Raw genomic sequence first — 24,643 nt, 5'->3', positions numbered from 1 at the left:
CCTGCTGTCAAACTGTAGCATACATGTTTAGTTATGGGCCTTTTGCAGGTACCCTATGGTGTGGATCCATCTATTTAAACATCAGGCTTCAAACAGAATCTTATAGGCATCACGCCATTTCTGCCATAATAATAATAGTAGCATAAGGTAGTGAAAATAAAAATTTTTACTCCGTGAGCTTGGACTCAGGAGAGCCTTGCAGAACGTCCAAAGAAGCATTCGGTAGCCGGTGTCAGGCAGAGCCAACATAAAAGCCCGTGGGTGATATCTGGAGATATTGGGGCTTGGGTTTATCAACATATTACTAAATCCGAATGTGTATTTTGAAAAATGTGATGAAAACACAAATGTGTTTAACTACAGTCGACATATTAAGCCAATCAGCAACTGTACTGGTACTTAAGATAATTCTAAATTATTGTTCAATCTAACTTGCACATTTATAGTTATTTTACATGTATCGATCTTTCAGGATCATTTTTATATGTAAGTAGTTGAATCAGGAACCTATCTTGTCTACACTTGTGAAAACACAAGACAGTGGTTCACTGAGTACAACAGCTTGGTGTGATCTCTTTCTTACATCTATGTGAAAACCATCCCCCAACATCTTTTCTGATAATGTGTTTACTTAGACTGATCGACAACCTTATTAATCCGTTCGATGTAAATTTACCATTATTCGTATTCGGTATATGTCTCTGGGTTTCTGTTCATGTTATGTTAATAGTCATGGGTGTTAGTTTTCGTATCATTTGTCTGAAACTTGAAATGTTGTTTGGTGCGTTTAATAGTTAGTTACTGTACCATGTACATGCAACACAAGAAATGTCACCGATTATTATTGTTTGTTGAAACTAATTTATGAACACAGTATGTCTTGTAGATAGTTTCCACAAATTGTAATGAGGTGTGCGCAGTGTAGTAGTAATGTCTGGTTAGAGGTGGTAATGGTGTGTTTCAGGCACATATGTACAGCATTGGTTGTATCAGTTAATCATTGCTTGTCACGTTACAGTTAAACTTAAAAGATTTTTTGTGTCTGTAGATATACTGGGTATTTAGACTTGTTTGAGTCTGTCAGTAGCAATTTTAGTCTTTTGAAAAGGGCTTTAGTGAGGATATAATTTAAATCGTTGTACAACTGTGATGTTTCAAATGTTATTATTTATTTATGATAGTCAGCATATTCGCGTTATGTATAGTAATGTAACGTGATGACTATATGTAATCAGTTATTGTATTTGTAAATTACTTTAACAAGCACATGAAAATGCCAATCAAGCAGTTTACTTGATTGTAACTTGAGCATGATATCAAAAATATTTATTTTGGTGTAGATGACGTGAGGCACTCTTTACGAACATTTAACAGCTTTAGATATTAATAATTACAATTTAATGTGTGTAATATTAATGAGTTTTTATATTTTGTTCAACAGATGTTGGTCATGATATTTTTCTGTAACAATAAGGACCTGACTGGGTAATAACATATTTTTAATTATTTGGCGATTATTTTTGTGGTAGATTATTAAGTTTCCAGTGAATTGTGAGTGAAGAAACCTGACTTGGAGCTAAGGTCTACTCCTTGTCATGTTGGCTAATAGATAAAAATGTCCTTCGCTATGCTGGCCAGTGTGGCTGAGCGGTTCTAGGCGTTACAGTCTGGAACCGCGCGACCGCTAAGGTCGCAGGTTCGAATCCTGCCTCGGGCATGGATGTGTGTGATGTCCTTAGATTACTTAGGTTTAAGTGGTTCTAAGTTCTAGGGGAGTGATGACCTCTGCAGTTAAGTCCCATAGTGCTCAGAGCCATTTGAAACATTTTTTGACCTTCTCTTTCCTTCCATAGTAAGAACAGACTCAGTCCATTACTTTTCCTATGAGGAGGAAGTTATAAGCCGCAATTATTAGTTAAATTGTTCTGACTCATTACTACGTCACATTGTATCCTGTGACAGTGATTTCGTACGATGAATTACCCATTATTGTAAGCATAGAATTGTACAGTGAGCCTCTCGAAAAGGGATGGACGACACAGTATTAATTTATTTAGTTATTTCGTTATGAACATCCTTATCCATAATACGTTGTTATAATTTATAGAATAGGATTTTGTTTTGATTGTGGGTTCATCTGCAGAAGAGCTTTAGGACAGAGATGCATGATTTACTTACATTTTGGGGCAAACTTTACTTTTGGTGAGAACTGGCAAAGATGAACCTGTAGAATCAGTCTTTGAGGCTTGGTAGCAACCCCTCTCATTCCCCCCCCCCCCCCCTCAGTGAAAGCAGAGTGACCTTTGTGGGCTGCTCCTCCATTTTTTGGCATTCGGATGAATTGATGGGTTATATTGTTGTTAAGATTACTAATCCGCTCATTTTCAGCAAAATTAGGCAGAGTTATGCGGTGGTCACCATTTGCAATAATTTTACAGATAAATTCAATGGTTACCCGTCTGGTATTTTGTCGAGAGCATGGAGGACAATAAAATACAATACAAAATCAATCTTGAACTGCCTTAAGCACGTTTGGTTTTATTTGAATTCAGTCCTCGTTTATCTTACCTTTAATGATTAATGGAAACTAGTTTCCTAAATATTAAACCAATTTTCATTGTAGCACAGGCTGTGGTGAAATAAACACTGTATCATTTTGAGAGATACAGATGTGAGTCAGTGTGCTGGGACCCACCACACTTAACTACTACTATAATCTGAAGGTGAAATTAAAAACTAAAATAACTTTTCCAAACTCTGTCAACATACACTTCAGTGTATTAATGTTAACATTATGAAGTCGTAGAATGATGTTATAAATATGTTTCTGTAAATATAATATTATAAGAAAAAAATAAGAGCTGGTAAATAACACAGCTACGGAGCTAAAAAATTTACAATGCTCAACTTGATAGGAGCAATATTTTGGTCAAAACTGGCGTTTTCACGAAAAATTGAAAACACTAGACCCAGAAAGATGAAAATTCGTATTTAGCCTCAGTTAGATATAAGAACATTAATGATGTGACTCTATTAACCTATCGCCATTAGTTTTCAAGTCATTTGCTAGAAAGCAAATTTTGAACAGAAAAGTCGCTGTTAATATTAGAGTAAGTATAATTTATAATTGTTAAGAGAAGTTCTAACTACGGTGCTCGATTAAGGAAATAATAGTCTGCACCATGTGTCAAGTCCATAGTGTAAATAACAATCAGTACAAGGATTCTTAAAGAGGTAGTTCAGAACTCATGTTCTACTGTCAGTTCCATTTAAAAATTCTCCGGCAAACTTTAAATGCAGTGGTCCTACTACTTTTTCAGTTACTAAATCAAACTTAACTTTAGTTACATAAAAATTATGAAGAATGTAAACTGTAAATTGCTATACCTCAAAGATAGTAATTAATGTGTGTCCAAGATAGGGGCCATTTAGATGCTGCCATCTGTGCCTACAGCGGTTGATAGCAATTGTTCCGACCAGGGGTCCGCTGTGTCCATTTGTAAATACAACCAGAGAGGCAGGAGTATTATTATGTTTGTATATGTGAACTCTTACTGAATGTTATAATCTGTTAGAACTCTAAATTTTTATATGTAGTCATAGTTCCTGACCCCGCTGAGTAAATAACCAGTAGGAACATTTTCATTCATTGAGCTGAATACTAATGTGGACTTGCAGGCTGGAAATAGTGGTCGATATGTTCTCCATTGCTTTGTGGCTGACCGCAGTAATAGTTTTCAGGCTCTTGTAAACGGCGAAGGTTTTAGAAACCCACCAGCCGCCCCATAGAACCTTACCCAATGAGTTGGAGAGACCATGTGGTCGCCACTACAAAATATAAGATAGTAGTGATTATAGTAAGATTTCTGGTTATGCATTTTGCACGTGAATTGTGTGAGATAGTTAAGTGCACCGGTATGTGAAATTCTTTGATAATTTTATATTTCTTGTCTGCTGGTCATTGTCTCTAAATTTCCACGTGAACAGTCCTGCAAGGAGACTTGTCCACCTGCCTCCTAAATTAAGTTGAGGTAGGAAATATGTTAAGTTTAATTTTGTACTGAAACCGACAACGATCCACGTGGGTGAGTAAATATAAGAGCCGTTGATATCAGACTACTCACGTAGAATTGGGTGTACAAATCGATGAGCAAAAGATGTTATTTAGTTAATTTCGTTTAAGATATGCAACTTTTCTCGTGTGAAGTTTTCATTACATTCCAAGAACAATCCCCTAAGGTGAGCTGTAGAGCATCGACTTCCGACGTGGTGTTGGCTGGCATAACGGTACTTTGCGGGCAGGGGTGTCAATTAGCATCATTTTAATTAAAATCGTGGATAAATAGATTTTATTTTGGAAGAATTAAAAAGGGGAAAGTAATACGAAACGTTAATAACTTCACAGTATTACTAACAAGCAATATAATGAAAAGTGATAAAAAGCAAAGTAGCGAAGACCAGCATGGAGAGCTGCATCAAACCACTCGCTGGACTGAAGACCACAACAACAACAACAGCAAAGACCAAGCGGGACAGAAAGATATAGGGGCGCGTTTGTTTTTTAATACATATAAAAGAACATGTAACACATTATTGAGGTCTCTACCTTCAACTATGGCGATTTGGCTAGTCGATGAAAACGCGGTACGCGACTGCAAAATTCATTATGGAGATTATTTAAAGACTCTTCAAGCACGTTTAAAATACATTACGTGTGACGAAGTGATCAGAGGCGTTTATTGTCGGGTGAAGTGAAAATGATTCCGACAACATAGTTCGAATTTTGTGTTAGCTGGTTAAAATACTCTTGGGAAACTATTATGGTTGTGGAACACACGAAAGTTGTACGCAACGGAAAGCTTTAGTTCACGTAACTCTGCATTTTTTAAAATTGTGAAACACGTGTGCGCGGAACCTTAAGAGAATCTTATCCTTGGACGGTTGCGGGGGTAACTGATACAAACAACGCGCCAGCATAAAAATAGTTCGCTTATTAACTACCAGATATTAATTAAAGGGGATCTAAAATACTAAAAACAGTGCGTACACCGTCAAATTGAGCGAAGAATAGACATATAAGTGCCGAATTGATAGCCTGAGTCGTGTCGATATTTGGACATTATATGACACGCGTTATTCAGAACACGATATCGACCATTTTAATACTGGAAAGACGGATAAGATCATCACCCCCAGTCCCGATTTATATTTCATATTTAGTTAGTGAGAAGAAAAGTGATAATAAGCAAACTACATTTCAATTTTATCCACGATTTTGGCTTCATTACGTAGTCTTGATTACATGATAAACAATATCTGTGGAAGTTTTTTACAACGTATCGTCATAATATTTAGCCAACCAATATTGTGGGACACCAAAAATTTAAATGCATCAAATTGTTCTTACAGCGGATGTATAATATGTGAGTGGGACGCACTATATTGAGGAACTGAACATCCATTACGTGCTTGCATGTATATCTGCGAAAAGGGTCCTTGTCGGTACATCAGCATAGAGTTCGAATAGAATCGCTGGAACATTGCAGACCATTCAGATTAATCAAACATCTAAATACGCATAATGCTGGTATCACCAGGATTTGTTCTTTCTTCTCACCTCCGTGGCATTAATTGAATTAAGAGTCAGCCGGGATAACATTTAAATCAATTGACGACCATTGAGCTAGCGTAACGAAGTTTCAAACGCCCACTACCATGTATGAAGGCGAGTGACACCACGAGTGTTAACGTCCATCGACGGGTGTCGTCGTGATCGTATTGAATGACATTGAGCGGTCACACTGCACAGTCATTACAAAATGGTCATTCTTGTTGAAATTTATATTGGGACTAACACTTGTGTGTGAAAAATATATTAGTATATAATAAATTTTCTGTGTGCCTAATTGAGGTATTTTTTGCTGCTTAGTCCCATGTCCCACGTTATGGTATTTCATCGCGTGTTCCCATCGATATCAGACAGTGCCATTAACTATGTTCTGTTGCTATTAAATTTTAGCGTTTCCAGTAGTATAAGAATGAATAACAAGCATGATGATTACGTGACTGCAGTAGAAAGATCAGTAACAACATAATATTCCTTCCCTGTTCCTGTGCATATTTTAAATTACGTTACATACAGGCGTCATCAATGGGAAAAACGGCAATAAGTAATGTTTTGTTTTTAAATGAGTCATGACTTGCGTACCAATATAAAGTAATATATATATATATATATATATATATATATATATATATATATATATATATATATATATATATTCACTTGATAATCTTTGGTTTCATGGACTAAAAATCGCGCCCCCAATATCACTCCTGTTAGGGATACTGATTGGTTATCCAAATTAACGAATTATAAGCCATCAGTAATCAATTGTGGTAAAATCTATGAAAAATAGTTCGTGTGCGACCGTAAGGCAAATCCGCTAACTTCACTGGTTGCTTGAGCCTCCTTTTGTATTATCCGTTGGGCACAGTTATCAGTCTGTATTTCACTTGAAAGTCAATAAATTTGGGCCGACTCCTTTTCTATGAAATCTCAAGCATTAAATCAAGGAAAGTAGCAAAGGAAATTCCTCATTGGAAAGAAACTTCATACAATCTGACAATGATGTCCCTATGAATTCAAAATAAAGAAATAAGATACAGTGAGGGCGCAACTATATGCAAAGAAGCAAATCAGATGCGAAAAGTAACCCTTCAATGTGACATAAATAGTTTTAAGAAATAGACAAGAGCTCAGGCACTGTTTCGTTCTAATCTACATCATGTAGAAAAAGGTATGCTGGCTTCTTCATTTTCTCATGAGTTAATCTATAGTAACGTCAACATGCCATTCTTGGATATCATTTCAGGAATATTATCAGTTTACATTGCATCCAAATATTTTTACGTTTGCAAATACATATGATTGCAGCTCACGACTACTGGGAGAGAATATCACACCAATGAGAACAAAGAAGCATTACCTTTTCCTCATACACTTGAACATAATGCGACTTTGACAATTTCGTCTTCTCTCCTAGTCTGTGTAGAATGTACAGTCATTCCAGTGCTAAAAGCGTACGTTTTTTCTTCTGTCACTTATGTCTAGTCCCTACAGTCCCTCCCCACCGTTTACATCATTATGATGCTTTTCTTATTTCTAAGTTTATGTATCTACCACCTGTCTGTATAAATAAGAACCTATGTTGAAGAATTTCAGTACAAAAAATTTCTGCTGCTTTCAAAATATAAATAATGATATCTTGTATGACTATTTCGCATCCAAATTTTACCATTTTCAATATTTTGTACCACTTTGTCACATTTTTCCATACTGTCCGTTTTTCCCATGGTTGTTTCGTTTTCTTTACATAGATTTCCATGGTTTTATGTCCTCTCACTGCTCACATTATCATTCCATTTTGATACACTATATCGTGTGGGTTAGCTCCCTGTAGGAGCTTCCACCCAACTTCACAGACCTCTCCAGGTCAGTCCATTTTAGTCCGCTACCCAGGATCATACATGAGTGGGTCAGTACTAAATATTAACCTCGAATATTTTACATAGATGGATCCACAGAGAGCTGTATCCCTGACCATTACCTCAGACTTTGCTCAGAACGATATACCTCAGATAATATTCCTGCAAATATGACATGGTGGATCCACATCGACAATATCCCTATACTAAGTGCACTGTGGATTCACCATGAGCAATACCTTGGAATTACGTAAGTGGATCCACCATTCGGACGCTACTCCAAACCCACAGCGAAAATGGTGGCTTCCCTTGGAGGTCAAGACACACAAAATAACATAACACAGCCATGTGTGTGTCTTTGCAAGAGAGTAACATCAAACCTCAACTCTCCAACAATCCATGTAAATGTGTTGTGGTATTGGCTTTGGCACTTAGGACTAGTTGGTGTGGAGATGGTCAAGGTTTCAATGAAGTTCATCAAGTCAGTCTATATTGGTAAGTGTATTCTGGACCTCTCCTAACTCCTCATGTACCGTTACCTCAAACTTCGTCAATCTCATATTTCTTTTAAAGGATACAGACAATTTCATACCCAGGGCGAAGGGCAGCAATCCATATAAAGTAAGTAGGTATAATCACAGAGAATTTTACATGCCCGAATAAATGCTCGATAATCCTTTGCAATGATACTACAAAACAAGAGGTTATTGGATTGATGAAAGATAAGGCTAATGATTCACAGATTGTGTAGTTAGTGGGGCACAGATCCAAAATGTAGACACACCATACATATGTAGGCGCTACCCAGAGGAGGGCTACACGTAGCCATAATGTAGCCTCGAACACTCTCACAATTGAAGTTTACAAGAGGCACCTGTGTGAGTACGTTGGGGGGCGGGGGCCGGAGGGGCAGGAGTCCCCAGATGACGTTGATAATTTCCTAATGATTCCCTTGAATCCAAATCGCAAGTGCAGAACCTGCTATCAGAACTTTTTATCAGTGATAGTTTGAGATGTGATTGTTATGTGGTCCTGAGCACAAAAATGGTTCTAATGTCTCTCAGCACTATGGGACTTAACTTCTCAGGTCATCAGTCCCCTAGAACTTAGAACTACTTAAGCCTAACTAACCTAAGGACAACACACACATCCATGCCCGAGGGAGGATTTGAACCTGCGACCGTAGCAGTCGCGCGGTTCCAGCCTGTAGCTCAAAGAAAGTAATGTGCATCTTTGATCAGTGACTAGATAATAAATACTAAATTACGAAGACGTGTTTCAGTTCCAAAACTACATAAATCTGACAGAATAAGTGGACTTCGAAACCATCAGAGGTGTCACGCAATTCTCGCCTTAACAACGTTGTCAGTCAGATTAACATTCGTTTTTATGGCGTGATCTCAGTGTTCCCCAGTATTACATTTGCTGTTTGTGGTTAACGACTTTTTTCTTCCTGCAAAAACTGTGGACAGGATTTCCTTGTAACTGCTTATGTACTTATGTAGCTTGTAGACAACTTGTGCCTGGGGAAGTTTACGGGAGGGGGTGGGGGTGTAAAGTGACCATAGCGTAGGTGACTGAGAACAGGGAACGAGATGAATTGGGGACCATAAGTGATGAATGCAGTAACCTGGTCATGCGAGTGATTCTGGGACACATTCAAAAATTCTTACCTGCAGAGGGACTTCTGTTCAAAGCACTCTCTTCCACCGGCTAAGGTTCGGACAGAGGGCTGCCAGTTCGCAAAACATTTTACCTGGGCCAGATGCCCGTCCACAGTGGAAGATGGCCAGATGACTGTAACTGTGTGGAGCAAGCCATTTAACAGAGAGTACTGTAAATTGAGTTTTGGTGCAAAGGTTGGGATTGTCATAAGACTCGGTGTATTCTCATTTTAGAAGCTGGGGATATGTGTCTAGTGGATATTGGACTGTAAATACCCTGACTCCAGGAAGTCGACAGGTTCCTTTAGTGAGTGGCAAAAATATATATTTCAAGGGCACAACATCGTAGGAAGCTTAACACCATTCGTTCAGAAGCCGGAAATGGTCGGTCTGGAAAGATTAGATCACTGTGTACATGAGGGACTGTAGTAGATGCTTTTAGTGAAACATGGCCTATGCTTACTGTGAGAACCAAGAATTCCTAACTAATGTCTTCATTTTTCATACATAAGATATGTGAAGTTGCTGATTGGCTCTCCTCAGGATATGCAAAGTAGAGGCTTGGTCCCCCAGCTTGGGCACAGCATTGCATTGTCTGGATTGGCTACCAGCCCAACAAAATAGCCAACTATGGAGATTCAAAGAGTATGGAATATTTCGATTGATTTGTTCAATGTAGGGGCGGTTTTGTTTTTGTAATTAAGTTGCAGTAGTGAGGCTTGCTGGAAAGTGGTGATGGTTCTTGAAGGTCTTCGTTTTCTTGTCCTGCCCTAGTGTAGAACTTCAGGTCTTTCCCTGGTGGGTGGGACTTACGTTTTGGTGACCTCAAGTCTCACCCACTAGGCAAACACCTGAAGTTCTGTATCTCATGATGAAAAACATGAACCCGTCGTCTGGGGATAGCATCTTTGATTAGTAATCAAAACGACCTCGGTCCCTGGTTTGAAACCTGGCACAGTTTAAATTTTGATTCATAATCAGCATTGACATCCGAAAACCTCTGGCATCAGAGGTCACCTTCATTCTGCCAATGGCATTGCAAAGAGGGCAGAGGAGTGGGCACACATTCAGGGCACTCTCTTGTTCATGGAGTGCGAAACTTCCCCTAAAGACCCATGAATCAGCGATGATCAACGGCCTCAGGATGCAGAAGGCAATGGAAACGACTGCATTAAAGACACATAACGTGTATCCACAGGACATGTAGACTCTCAGTGGAAAAGTATCATGATGATCCCCCATAGGCTAAAGATTCCGGAATGGTCTCCCATTTGAATCTACGGGCGGTGCTGCAAAGGGGGAAGTGACCATGAGAAAAGGATTGAATAACCAACCAAAGAATAACCTTCTACGTGTTGGAATGTCAGAAGCTTGAATGTCGTAGGAAAGTTAGAAAATCTGGATATAGTAGGGCGCTAGTGAGGAGAAATGGAAAGAAGACAAGAATTTCTTGTCAGATGAGTATAGGGTCGTGTTTAAATCAGCAGAAAATGGTAGGACAGGAGAAGGATACGGTGTAAGTAGGGAAGTAGGACAGAGTGTCCGTTAATGTCAACAGTTCAGTGGTAGGATTGTTCTTACCAGGAACGATAGCATACCAATACTGCCGAAGATTGTTCAGGTATACTTGCCGACGATGCAAGCTGAAGATAAAGCGACAGAGAAATTTTATGAGGATATTGAAAGATTAATACAGTACATAAAGAGAGATGAAAATCTAACAGTCATGGTGGAGTGGAACGCAGTTGTAGTTGAAGGAGTATAAGAAAAGGTTACAGGAGAATATGTGTTTGAGACAAGGGAATGAGAGGAGAGAGACTAATTGTGGTCGGTTACAAACTTCTGCTAGTAACAGCGAATACTCTGTTCAAGAATCACAAGAAGAAGAGATATACTCGGAAAAAGCCGGGTGATACAGGAGGATTTCAGTTAGATTCTGAGAATAAAGAGATTCTTAAGTCAGATACTGGTTTGTAATGCAGACTCAGATCACAATGTGGTAGTGATGAAGTGTAGGCCGGAGTTTAAGAGATTAATGTAGTAATGATGAAGACTGGGGTGGAATTTAAGAGATTAATGAGAGAAAATGAATACACAAGGAAGGGGGGCACGGAGGTACCAAGGATTGACGAGATACGCTAAAAGTTCTCTAAGGAGATACACCAATAAGGAATAACTCAGTATACAGTACACTTGAAGACAAATGGACGTCTCTAAAACGGAGACACAAAAGTTAGAAATGAAAATAGTAAGTACAAAGAAGGTCACCCCGAAGAAACCACGGGTAACAGAAAAAATACTTCAAGTGATCGATGAAAGAAGAAAGATAAAAAATATTCAGGGAAATTCAGGTGTACAGAAATACAAGTTGCTTCGGAATGAAATAAATATGACGTGCAGGAAATTTAACGCGAAACAGCTGCATGAAAAATGTGAAGAAATCGAAAAGAAATGGTTGTTGGGAGGATTGTTGGGTGGACTGATTCAGCCTATAGGAAAGTCAAAACAACCTTAAGTGAAGTTAATAACAAGGGTAGTAACAGTAAGAGTTCTATGGTAATACCACTGTTAAATGCAGAGGAGAGAGTGGGTAGGTGGAAAGAATATATTGAAGGTGTCTATGAGAGGGAAGATTTGTCTGATGAGATAGAAGAAGAAAAGGATTCGATTTAGAAGAGATGGGGGATACTGAATTAGAATTTAAAGATTTATTTGGAGGACTTAAGATCAAGTAATGCAAAAAGGTATGTAGTATTCCAATAGAACTATCAAAATCACTGGGAGAAGTGGCAACAAAACGACTTCTCAAGCTGGTCTGTAGAATCTGTGAGTGGAGACATATCATCTGACTTTCCGAAAAATATCATCCATAGACATTCAAAAACTGCAAGAGCCGACGAGTGCGAGAATTATCGCACGATGATCTTAACAGTTCATGCGTCAAAGTTACTTACAAGAATAATATACAGAAGAATGGAAAAGAAAAATGAGGATGAGTTTAGGTTTAGGAAAGGTAAAGGCAACAGAGACGCAATTTTGACTTCTAGATTGATAATGGAATCAATACAGAATAAAAATAAAGATACGTTATTAGTATTTATCTACCTGGAAAAAGCGTTCAAAACGTAAAATAAATACTGTGAAATATAGGGGTAGGCTATAGGAAAAGTCAGATAATATACTCGTACATTACGTACAAGAACCGAGAGGGAATGAAAGTGAGCGACTAAGAACCAAATGCTCGGATAAAATCGACGAAAGGCAGGGATGTAGCCTTTCGCCCCTACTTTTCAATCGGAACATCGAAGAAGCAACGCTGGAAATAAAAGAAAGGTTCAGGATTGGAATTAAAATTCATTTTGAAATGATATCAATGCACGATCCACTGACTGCTATCCAGACGGAAAGTGAAGAAGCATCTGCTGAATGGGATGAACCGACTAAAGAGTACTGAATAGGGATTGGGTGTAAATCGAAATAAGCCAAAAGTAATGAGACGTAACAGAAATGAGAACTGAGAGAAACTTAACGTCAGCATTGATGGTCATAAAGTAGATGAAGTTAGATAGATCTGCTAGCTAGGCAACAATATAACCAAAGGCGGACGGAGCAAGGACATCAAAAGCACACTGGCACCGGGAAAAAGGCATTCCTGGACAAGATAAGTGTACTAGTACCAAACATTGGCCATAATTTGAGGAAGAAACTTCTGAGAACGCACGTCTGGAGTACAGCATTATATGGTAGTGATTCATGGGAAAATGAAGTTCCCCGGGTACTGACAATCAGAACACCAGACAGTGTAGTTTGCATATTCTCGTGGTCACATCAGAACATCACAGCTGTCTCGGTGAAATCTCCTTGTCTACAATGCTCCATTTCCTCCTGACGCCTGAATCAAGGTTAAAAGGTAAAGTACTGCTACATAGGCGTAGTGCTGTTAAATGATATTCACAGCTCTCTGTTCTCAGGTGAACCATAATCTGAGGTATAACTGATTATAATTGACTGCATTTGCATAGAGTTTGGCCTAACAGTCGATTCATATAAACAAAGGTATTAATTCAGGGGAGAATTGCTTCCACCCCAATGTATGCTTTTTTCTTAAGAAATAGCATTCCTTATGTGATTTGTGTTTGTCATTTTTGTGCAAGATTGATCAGCTAGTTGTAGATAATAGTACTAAAGGTTCAATAAGAACAGTGTCACTATTTTGTAAATCTATATATATACACCTCTGTGGTCATTAATACTCCCTTCACTCTTACTGCTTTCATTTTATTGTTGTAATACATGAATAGCTTCACTCTGGGATAGTTTTACGATAAAAACGAGTGACTGCTTTCAACGACAGACTTTCAATTTAAAAGTGGTTCAAATGGCTCCAAGCACTATGAGACTTAACATCGGAGGTCATCAGTCCCCATAGACTTAGAACTACTTAAACGCAACTAAGGACATTCATGCCCGAGGCAGGACTCGAACGTGCGACCGTAGCAACAGCGCGGTTCCGGACTGAAGCGCCTAGAACCGCTCACTCATATCGGCCAGCAGACTTTCAGTTACCTGCGGCCGGCGGTGTATTTTGATGAAATTCAGAAGCTGTCTTTACAGAATATTAGCGCTGCACTGAAATGGGGCTCACCAACCGACTACAACATCGGCAGAAACAATTTCCCGACACTGCTATATACAGTTACCACTTGTACTTTCCCTGGACAACTACAATATTTACCAAATAAAGCTATGAGTTACAATAGTAATTTCCTTTATTGATTACTAGTTTCGAGCCTTAACCACATAATCGTTTAAGCCTATCAAACAGAAACGAAACAGTAAATATTCTGTACATTACAGAACAGTGCCACTGTACGAATAACTGATGATAATTGGTACGTATGACTAAACTATGCAATACCTTTCATTACGACATCAGCACGGTTTTAGTTAAACACATCATTTTAAAGTAGTACAGAAATGAATTTTATTCGCCTAACTAAGACGTCGCGACATGAAAAGCATTTGTAAGACTAGAACAGGGATTCCTTACCGGAAAAACGCCGTCTAGCAGCACCGTTATTTTACGTATTCTCTTAGCTATCAACATGTTCCTAACTTTGGCTTTAAATTCAGCTCCTTGCTTCTAATCCATATCTATTTACCGGTTATTCCCCTCTTCATCCCCCAATCTCCTTTTGACCTTGCCCCCTTCTGCCCCTGGTGTTACGGGTGAGATTCTTGTTTCTGAATGTTAACCTTCTCACATGGTAGGTGATGTTGCTTGTTGGTTGACTAAACTAATACTAGTATTTTATCTTGTACTCTGGGTTTCTGTCAGCTAATGCACCGATTACCTTAGCTTAGTTGCGGAGCTATCGTTACACTCACAACCTCAGGTTGTAAGTCGGATATCCTTTCCCTCATCTCATCTACGTTCCCTCCCCTCTTCGTCCCCTTCCCACCCCCGTCCACTCACTCGTCCGCATATTTTGGTATCAGAACTGGTTTTTGAACGGTTCTGCGATACCATACTTACCCTTTCATGGGGCCACTAATTTCGTTGGTAGATTTAACTTACCAGCCTGTAAAAGCGCGAAAGTGAGAGTGTTGTATTTTGGGTTCGTGCTCAGTATTTTACGGGAAATTAGTTTTAAATTTTTTTTATGACCGCGAATATATTTTATAGGTGGAGCTCTATATTACAATTTTGTCAGAAGTAAGCTCTAAATTAATACCTTAATGATTTATTAATGAAGCCTGCTCTGCTCTCACCATTTTAGAGGTTATGAATTGAGTTCCGCAATGTGGTAAAAACCGAACGGATACGTTCGATAATTTACGACGTGTGTGAATATATGCTTTATCTTGTGCTCAAAGGCAGTTGTACATCGAATAATTATTATTTACCGCTAATGTGGCACATTCCATGTAAGTGTTTTCTATGTGTTTATGTGGTTTTACCACTGCTTCGTCTGACTTCTATGGAGCTCTTTTATACTTGCCTGTGTCATCTGATTCATGTGAAACTTTAATATCTTGCCTTGTTGTATGTAAGTTGTCTCTTATTTCCGGCTTGGTAATGATTTATACTAGACCACGTGGTTTATCGCTATTCAGTGTCTGACTTTATACAATGAATGTATGATTTTAATAATGTAAAAATGTCTTATATTTCTTTTTAGTAATTCCGGTGCTTCTTATCTTACAATATCGTACAAGTTTTTCTGAAAAAAGTCTATGAACTGTTTGTTGGTGATTTGAATTTTTCTATTATTAACAACGTCGTCGATGTCTTCAAAATCAGTTTCGTCAGACTGTCGAGTGTGGCGCAAGATGATGAAGCATACAAAAACTTCTGTTTTCCTTACGTATTGTAACTCAAATATCTTCTTGCAAAAACCTTTGTTGGTATTTGTAATGCGTGTTTTGTAAGCCTGTTACCGCTTGTACGTTTAACCATTTTATAAAAATTTAAAACACAGAGAATTGGACAATATTGAAAAGGATCCTAGTAGATTCCGATAAGCGCCCCCTCTCCTGGTCTTCCTAATATCTTCCGCACTGTGACTTCTCAGTTGGGTGAATGAAGTTCAGTCCTGTACCACTTTATATTGATGTGTTGAAGTAAAACAGTCATGTAGCTGTCGTAATGAATGGTATTGTATAGCTGTAATATAAGAAGTTTCTCCTATTTAGTTCCTGTTTCATAAGATCATTAGATAATGAGTTTGGGGGTCGAAACTAGTCATCAACAAAGGAAATTAATATTGCAACTTCCAGGTTTTTTGCAGTTCATTGAGAATTTGGCAAACGTTACGTCTTACAGATTCAATTTCATTTAGCGAACGTCTATGGTCTCAATTTTTTGTCATGAGACTACGGGTTTCGGTTTCTAATGACCATCTTCATATCTGATCTATGAAAAAAACATGTCTATTACTTTTATAAAACAGATATGAAGATGGTCATTATACAGTAGATCCTAGCCGGTAATCTCATGACAAAAAGTTTGTGACCATAGACGCGAACTAAATGAAATTTATTTCATATTCGGGTCACTGTCCAATTGGCGACCATGTGACAGCTTGTGAAACTTTCCAGATTCCTGGAAATTAGTGCATTAGTGTTCAGAAAAAAACAGGGCACCTTGAACGACTATACATGGTACGTTCATATTCATCGGGCATCTGCATTAGTATGTTAGGCAAAAATGATTGGCATTTCAGTCACCTCGGTTCAGCATGCGTCCTTTCGCATAGCAGGCACAGCATCCATTATGGACCCTGATATCTTGTTCCACGCGTGGTGGCAACGAAGTGTATTAGGTGGAAACGGCATCCTGTGGCGTAACCATAGCTGGTTCCCACTGGGTCACAGCGCTTTACCCATCGTTTCACCATAGACCAAACATTTCCGATTGGCGGCAAGTCTCGTGATCTGGCGGGCGACGGCAAAAGGCTGACATCTTGTGACACCAAGAAGGTACGCGTTCGTGCAGCAACATGTGGTCGTGCCTTACCTTGCTGAAAAATGGAGTCTTGGGTGTTGTGCAGAAAGGGTACAGCTATGAATCGCAGGAGTTATTCACGAAGGTCACACTGATCACAGCGCCCTGGACATGCACCAACAGTGATTCAGTGTTGTACCAATAGCACCCCACACCATAAGGCCTTGAGTTGGCAATGTGCGAATGCCGTCACTGTGATGCCTGGATTCGTCCGAAAACACTACCTGATATTATTCCTATCCCCAGTGGAGTCGTGCCGTAAGCTGTTGCCGTCTAAGATGTTTCTACATACTTTTCAAAGGTAGATAGAGAAGTGGACGACGCGCACGTAACCCGTGCTGTAATAAACGGCGACGAGCTACTACTATCCCTGATAGTGTAGAGGTGTTACCCTGTTCCACTGTTGCGCCAGAGCCGAGGAGGACGCAGATCTATCCAACAGTGTCATTTGGATGAGGCGTCGGTCTTCTTGGGGGATGATCAGGACGGTGCGACCGTACGCAACTCGTCGTGTTCTAAAGCCTTCCGGGAACCATTCTCCACACACCCGTTGCACTGCCGAAGCGCCTTAACCCATACGAGCAGCAGTTTACCGTATGGATGCATCACATTCTCTCTTTCCAACAATGTGCCCTCTTTCAGACTCACCTCACTGATTTGACGGTACGGTTCTCGCAGACGTCTGCGACGCTTCCTGTTCTCCTTCTCAAGTCAGACTGATCTATTACCTTCGTTTTATAGCGACAACGAGAGCCGCAGGCACATTTTACCGGTAGGTGGTACTGCTACGCGACATCTATGTTGACCGTCAACTCGCAGGCCGACATGGCTATAGTGCTAAACACTTCATCACAAAATACTAATGTACATGTCCTGTCAATATGAACTTTCTGTCTCTACTTATTAAAGGTGTTCTTTTTCTTCAGAACCTGATTATATACAGAGGAGTCCAAAAAAAAAAAAAAATGTATCCACTGTTTAAAAGTCCATAACTTGCAAACTAATTGACGGAGTTATCTCATTTTTGGTGAAAGCGCAGCTTAAAGTCCAACTTAAGGATATCACTGTAGGTATTCGAAATGGTCACCATTAACATCCACACACAAAGGATGCCACCGAACTGCAGCACAAACTACTTACTGCAACGTGTTCAGTTGGTTCAAAGTGGTTCAAATGGCTCTGAGCACTAAGGGACTTCACTTCTGAGGTCATCAGTCCCCTAGAACTTAGAACTACTTAAACCTAACTAACCTAAGGGCATCACACACATCCATGCCCGAGGCAGGATTCGAACCTGCGACCGTAGCGGTCGCTCGGTTCCAGACTGTAGCGCCTAGAACCGCTCTCCCATTCCAGCCGGCTGTTCAGTTGGATATTTGCACATGAAAGGACGATGTATTGTCGATGTTCATCCAATTTGCATGGCGTTTGTCGATAAAGGCTGTCCTTTAGTGTTCCCTACAGGTAAAAGTCCAGAGGAGATAGGTTTGGGGAACGTGGTGGGTACTCCACAGCACCTCTACGGCTTATCCATCTTCCTGGTAGATTTTCGTCGAGATACGACCTAACACGGTTTTGGTAGTGGGCTGGGGCACCATCCTGTTGAAAGTAAACTTTTCCGTCTCCATACAAGTCTCGGATCGCAGGTAAAATGGATGTCTGCAGCTTCTGAACGTACACTTCACCGGTAACTGTGCCGGTGGAAAATGGATAGGCCGTAGAGGTGGTGTGGAGTATCCATCACGTTCCCAAAACCTAACTCTTCTGGACTTTTACCTGTGAAGAACACTAAAGGACGTCGTTTATCGACTAAAGCCATGCACATTGCATGAACTTCGGAATCCATCGGGCATTCATATGCAAATATCCAACTGAACACGTAGCAGTCAGTAGTTCGTGCTGCAGTTCGGAGGCATCGTTTGTGTGTGGATGTTAATGGTGACCATTTTGAACACCTACAGTTGTAAGTAGGCTGTTTAGGTATTTATGTTGGTAACGCCGTGTAGCGCTCTATATGAAAATCACTGACTGCTGTGTGAAGGCTGTGGTTGGTTTGCATTGTTGGAGTATATGCTATTGTAGTGTTGGGCAGTTGGCTGTTAACAACGCTACACGCTGTTAACAGCCGACTGCCCAACACTACAATAGCAAATTCCAATAATGCCACCCAGCCACAGACTGCACATAGCACAGCCAGTGATTTTCATACAGAACGCTACGTGGCGTTACCAACATAAAAACCTAAACAGCCTACTTATACAGTGATATTTTTAAGTTGGACTTTAAGCTGAACTTTCACCAAAAATGAAACAACTCCTTCAGTTAGTTTGCCAGTTACGGACTTTTAAACAGTGGATACATTTTTTGGAGCCCTCTGTATACTCTGACTTGGCAGAGTCCCCAGCGGCAGACCAAGACAGCCTGGGAAAGAAATTTCCCCGTCGGAACTTGACAAGAGGGCGCGGTGTCCTCGCAGCGGACACATGCCATCCTGTCAGCACTCTAGAAGTGCGGGGAGGCCAGGGAGAGGGACACTTGTGCTCGCTTATGGCACTCTGCGGGCGCGGGCTTTTCCCCGAGTTGCCCCCTGATAAATGGAATGAGGCCGCTTTTGGTGGAGCTGCAGCCGCGGCCGGTGCTTACGTGCTGAATAAATAACGGGTGTTTCCGGGAGCAGGGGCGGGTATATTTCAGTTTGTCTCTGGAGTGCCGTGTGTGCGCCGTTACGGGGCGCCCCGAACACGGGAAGGCCATCTGGCCGTGCCCGGCCCGCACTCTCGGCGAGCGGCTGCGACAATTTCTCGCAACTTGCTGGCACAGCGGGCGGGCCGGTGGGAGGGGCGAGGGGAGCTGCAGGAGGCGGCAGAGGCGACGCCGTGCGGTCGGCGACCTCCTCCGCGCCGAGGAGGCGGCGCCCACTTTGTCTGCACCGGGGTCTGCGCCGCCTTTCTCTTATTTTTAATTGCCGTACCAGTTGTTTGCGCAACTTTCTGCAACTCTTCAGCACCCTGTTTTCTAAGAGGAGAGAAAAAAAAAGGAAGGAGAGGCGCGTGGAGGAGTGAATACAGCTGCTCCTTCCACAGAAAACAAACTCCCGTGTACAATAACCACGGCCGGTCTTTGAGATCTCTTTTCTTCCAATTAACCTGCTCTTCCAGGAAGGGACAAACGAAGAAGGTCGCTGCACCATGACGGTTTAAGTGTCAAATGCGCAGGACTTCAACTGTAAATGACGACAATGAGATAAAGGACTCGCGTGTATAACTGAACACACTACGACGAAATACTTTTTACCAGCTCCCACAATCTTTCTGCGGTATTTTCTCGACAATGATAGGATTTGACGGTTGAGAAATTACGTAAGATTTGCCTTAGTGCGACTGCAGCGTGTGCGGTTTGTGGCAGAATTAACTGTCTGACGCAGACACCCATGTAGAAGTGCGACAGAAGTGTTAATGTCTGTTAGAGGAAACCAGCACTCCAACACCGTGTGACGTCGTTGCCATTCGTTACGTTGTATATATACAGGGTGTTACAAAAAGCTACGGCCTAACTTTCAGGAAACATTCCTCACACACAAAGAAAGAAAATATGTTATGTGGGAATGTGTCCGGAAATGCTTATTTTCCATGTTAGAGCTCATTTTATTACTTCTCTTCAAATCACATTAATCATGGAATGGAAACACACAGCAGCAGAACGTACCAGCGTGACTTCGAACACTTTGTTACAGGAAATGTTCAAAATGTCCTCCGTTAGCGAGGATACATGCATCCACCCTCCGTCGCATGGAATCCCTAATGCGCTGATGCAGCCCTGGAGAATGGCGTATTGTATCACACCCGTCCACAATACGACCACGAAGAGTCTCTACATTTGGTACCGGGGTTGCGAAGACAAGAGCTTTCAAATGCCACCATAAATGAAAGTGAAGAGGGTTGAGGTCAGGAGAGCGTGGATGCCATGGAATTGGTCCGCCTCTACCAATCCATCGGTCACCGAATCTGTTGTTGAGAAGCGTACGAACACTTCGACTGAAATGTGCAGGAGCTCCATCGCGCATGAACCACATGTTGTGTCGTACTTGTAAAGGCACATGTTCTAGCAGCAAAGGTAGAGTATCCCGTATGAAATCATGATATCATGCTCCATTGAGCGTAGGTGGACGAAACTAAAATGAGCTCTAACATGGAAATTAAGCGTTTCCGGACTCATGTCCACACAACATCTTTTCTTTATTTGTGTATGAGGAATGTTTCCTGAAAGTTTGGCCGTACCTTTTTGTAACACCATATATATATATATATATATATATATATATATATATATATATATATATATATATTTTATGTGCGATTGGACCCATACGGATCACGCTAAGCTTTTCCGATTCAATTTTTTAATTCTCCAAACTTCTCTCATTCTTTCCCCATGAATTCTCTTTCTTTCCGCTGTCCATTTTATCCCCTGTCTCTTGCAAACTTCATTCTCGGGTTGTACTTTCCAACTATTGATTTTTCTGTTTATAACTTCTGAAGAATTTATTTGTGCATTTGCCAGATCTGTTTTGGTTTCTTTTATCCAGGGTATGGTTTTCAATTTTTCAATGTATATTAAAATTTTGTGGGAGGGTCTGGGTGTTGGGAGTCTGTGGATATGACCGTAAAATTTTAGTCTTCTTTTCCGGATGTCTGCGGCGGGGTTAGATAATTTTTCTGTAGTTGTCCGAGTCTGTAACCTGTAACCATCTTCAGTTCTTTTTGGGCCAAGAATCTTTGTCATAATTTTGCGTTCCTCTCTCAGGATGCCTTCCAGGTCGCCTTTTCTATGGAGTGTGAGTGTTTCGCTGGCATATAGTGCTTCGGGCTTGATTACTGTATTGTAGTGTCGTATTTTTGAGTGAATGGAGAGACACTTTTTATTGTAGATGTTGTGGGTTTTCCAGTATGCTCTTTTCAGTTTTTGCAGTCGAACTTTTTGGGCAGTTTTCTCTCCCCCTGTGGGTTCTAGGACCTCGCCTAAGTATTTAAAGAATGGAACTCTCTCAATTTGTCCATATTTTGTAGTCAGTTTTTGAGTTTCAAATTTTGAGCAGATGAATTTGGTTTTTTGGAAGGAAATTTGTAGCCCAACTTTTTCGGCGCATTCTTTGAGAATGTCTATCTGTTTAATTGCTGTGGTCTCGTTTTCTGCTATATATATATATATATATATATATATATATATATATATATATATATACTCCTGGAAATTGAAATAAGAACACCGTGAATTCATTGTCCCAGGAAGGGGAAACTTTATTGACACATTCCTGGGGTCAGATACATCACATGATCACACTGACAGAACCACAGGCACATAGACACAGGCAACAGAGCATGCACAATGTCGGCACTAGTACAGTGTATATCCACCTTTCGCAGCAATGCAGGCTGCTATTCTCCCATGGAGACGATCGTAGAGATGCTGGATGTAGTCCTGTGGAACGGCTTGCCATGCCATTTCCACCTGGCGCCTCAGTTGGACCAGCGTTCGTGCTGGACGTGCAGACCGCGTGAGACGACGCTTCATCCAGTCCCAAACATGCTCAATGGGGGACAGATCCGGAGATCTTGCTGGCCAGGGTAGTTGACTTACACCTTCTAGAGCACGTTGGGTGGCACGGGATACATGCGGACGTGCATTGTCCTGTTGGAACAGCAAGTTCCCTTGCCGGTCTACGAATGGTAGAACGATGGGTTCGATGACGGTTTGGATGTACCGTGCACTATTCAGTGTCCCCTCGACGATCACCAGTGGTGTACGGCCAGTGTAGGAGATCGCTCCCCACACCATGACGCCGGGTGTTGGCCCTGTGTGCCTCGGTCGTATGCAGTCCTGATTGTGGCGCTCACCTGCACGGTGCCAAACACGCATACGACCATCATTGGCACCAAGGCAGAAGCGACTCTCATCGCTGAAGACGACAGGTCTCCATTCGTCCCTCCATTCACGCCTGTCGCGACACCACTGGAGGCGGGCTGCACGATGTTAGGGGGTGAGCGGAAGACGGCCTAACGGTGTGCGGGACCGTAGCCCAGCTTCATGGAGACGGTTGCGAATGGTCCTCGCCGATACCCCAGGAGCAACAGTGTCCCTAATTTGCTGGGAAGTGGCGGTGCGGTCCCCTACGGCACTGCGTAGGATCCTACGGTCTTGGCGTGCATCCGTGCGTCGCTGCGGTCCGGTCCCAGGTCGACGGGCACATGCACCTTCCGCCGACCACTGGCGAAAACATCGATGTACTGTGGAGACCTCACGCCCCACGTGTTGAGCAATTCGGCGGTACGTCCACCCGGCCTCCCGCATGCCCACTATACGCCCTCGCTCAAAGTCCGTCAACTGCACATACGGTTCACGTCCACGCTGTCGCGGTATGCTACCAGTGTTAAAGACTGCGATGGAGCTCCGTATGCCACGGCAAACTGGCTGACACTGACGGCGGCGGTGCACAAATGCTGCGCAGCTAGCGCCATTCGACGGCCAACACCGCGGTTCCTGGTGTGTCCGCTGTGCCGTGCGTGTGATCATTGCTTGTACAGCCCTCTCGCAGTGTCCGAAGCAAGTATGGTGGGTCTGACACACCGGTGTCAATGTGTTCTTTTTTCCATTTCCAGGAGTGTGTATATATATATATATATATATATATATATATATATATATATATATATATATATATAATTTATCAGGTGAATCTTTTGTTAAAACGTGATTCTTGCTCTCAGGTATATCACTTTTACTTACGTGCATAAGTAAATAAGAAACGGGTTCTTGTAGGGCCGCTGTTATTCATGTACCAACGTTAGATTTTGAACGTGATGACAAAAATATAGTTACCGTTAACTGAATTGAACGAAATTTTCTAATTTCTATATACTGATTGCGAAGCAAGATTCGTAAGAATTTCGATTGTTGCTGTGGAGCGGCCAAGATAAAACTTACTGAACTCATGAAATCTGTACAATTTTAATAAAAATGAGCTTTAACATAAATTAATTATCTGTTGCAATTTAAAGAGGTTCTTACAACCAAATCTCTCGCATTTACAGTTTCTGTTGACACTGAAAAATAAATTAATACTTCGACGGGTAATGGCCGATCAGAGGCTGCATCGGAAGATGAGCTTCCCGCAGTGCAAATTACTGAAAAAGTGCTTATTAAAAATAATTAGCCACTGCGAGCATTTGAGGTGACAACTACTACAAAGAAAACCATAAAGTACATCCTCTCTCCTCGGCCGTACAACCACGTCTCTTTCGATCCTTTTTTTATTTTCATAGACATTAAATAAAGATGCTACTCTTAAATTATCGCTGCATATCAGTTGTTTCAATAACATTAATTCTATCTTTCATACTATTTATATTCATAAAATACGTTAACTACTGTTTACAACAGATAAAAATGTCAATATTTCTGTAACGTACCGTCACAACCGGGCAGCGAGCAGTTATACTCAAGAGTGACAAAAGCCAGGGGATACCTTCTAATCTCATGTCGGACCTCTTTTTGAACAGTGCAATGCAGCAACTCGACTTGACATGGACTCAACAGGACGTTGGAAATCCCCTGGAAAGATATAGGCTCCTACTGCCTTTGATGCCGCCCATAATTACGAAGGCGCTGCCGATGTCGGATTTTGTGCACGAACTGCTCACTCAGTTATGTACCAAAATGTTCGATGGAACTCATGTTGAGCGAACTGGGTGGCCATGTCACTAGCTCATAGTTTTCAGAATGTTCTTCAAACAAATATGGAACAAATGTGACCCGGTGACATGGCGCATTATTATCCATAAAAATTCCATCGCTGTTTGGGATCGTGAAGTCCACGAAATTTTTGAGTCATCAGACTGGTCTGATAAGGTCCGCATTGAATTCCTCTCCCCTGCCAACCTCTTCATCACAGATTAGCACTTGCAACATACGTCATCAATAATTTGCT

Source organism: Schistocerca cancellata, chromosome 8 (assembly GCF_023864275.1).
Source record: "Schistocerca cancellata isolate TAMUIC-IGC-003103 chromosome 8, iqSchCanc2.1, whole genome shotgun sequence".
Taxonomy (NCBI): Eukaryota; Metazoa; Arthropoda; class Insecta; order Orthoptera; family Acrididae; genus Schistocerca; species Schistocerca cancellata.
Note: the sequence above shows the minus strand (reverse complement) of the source record.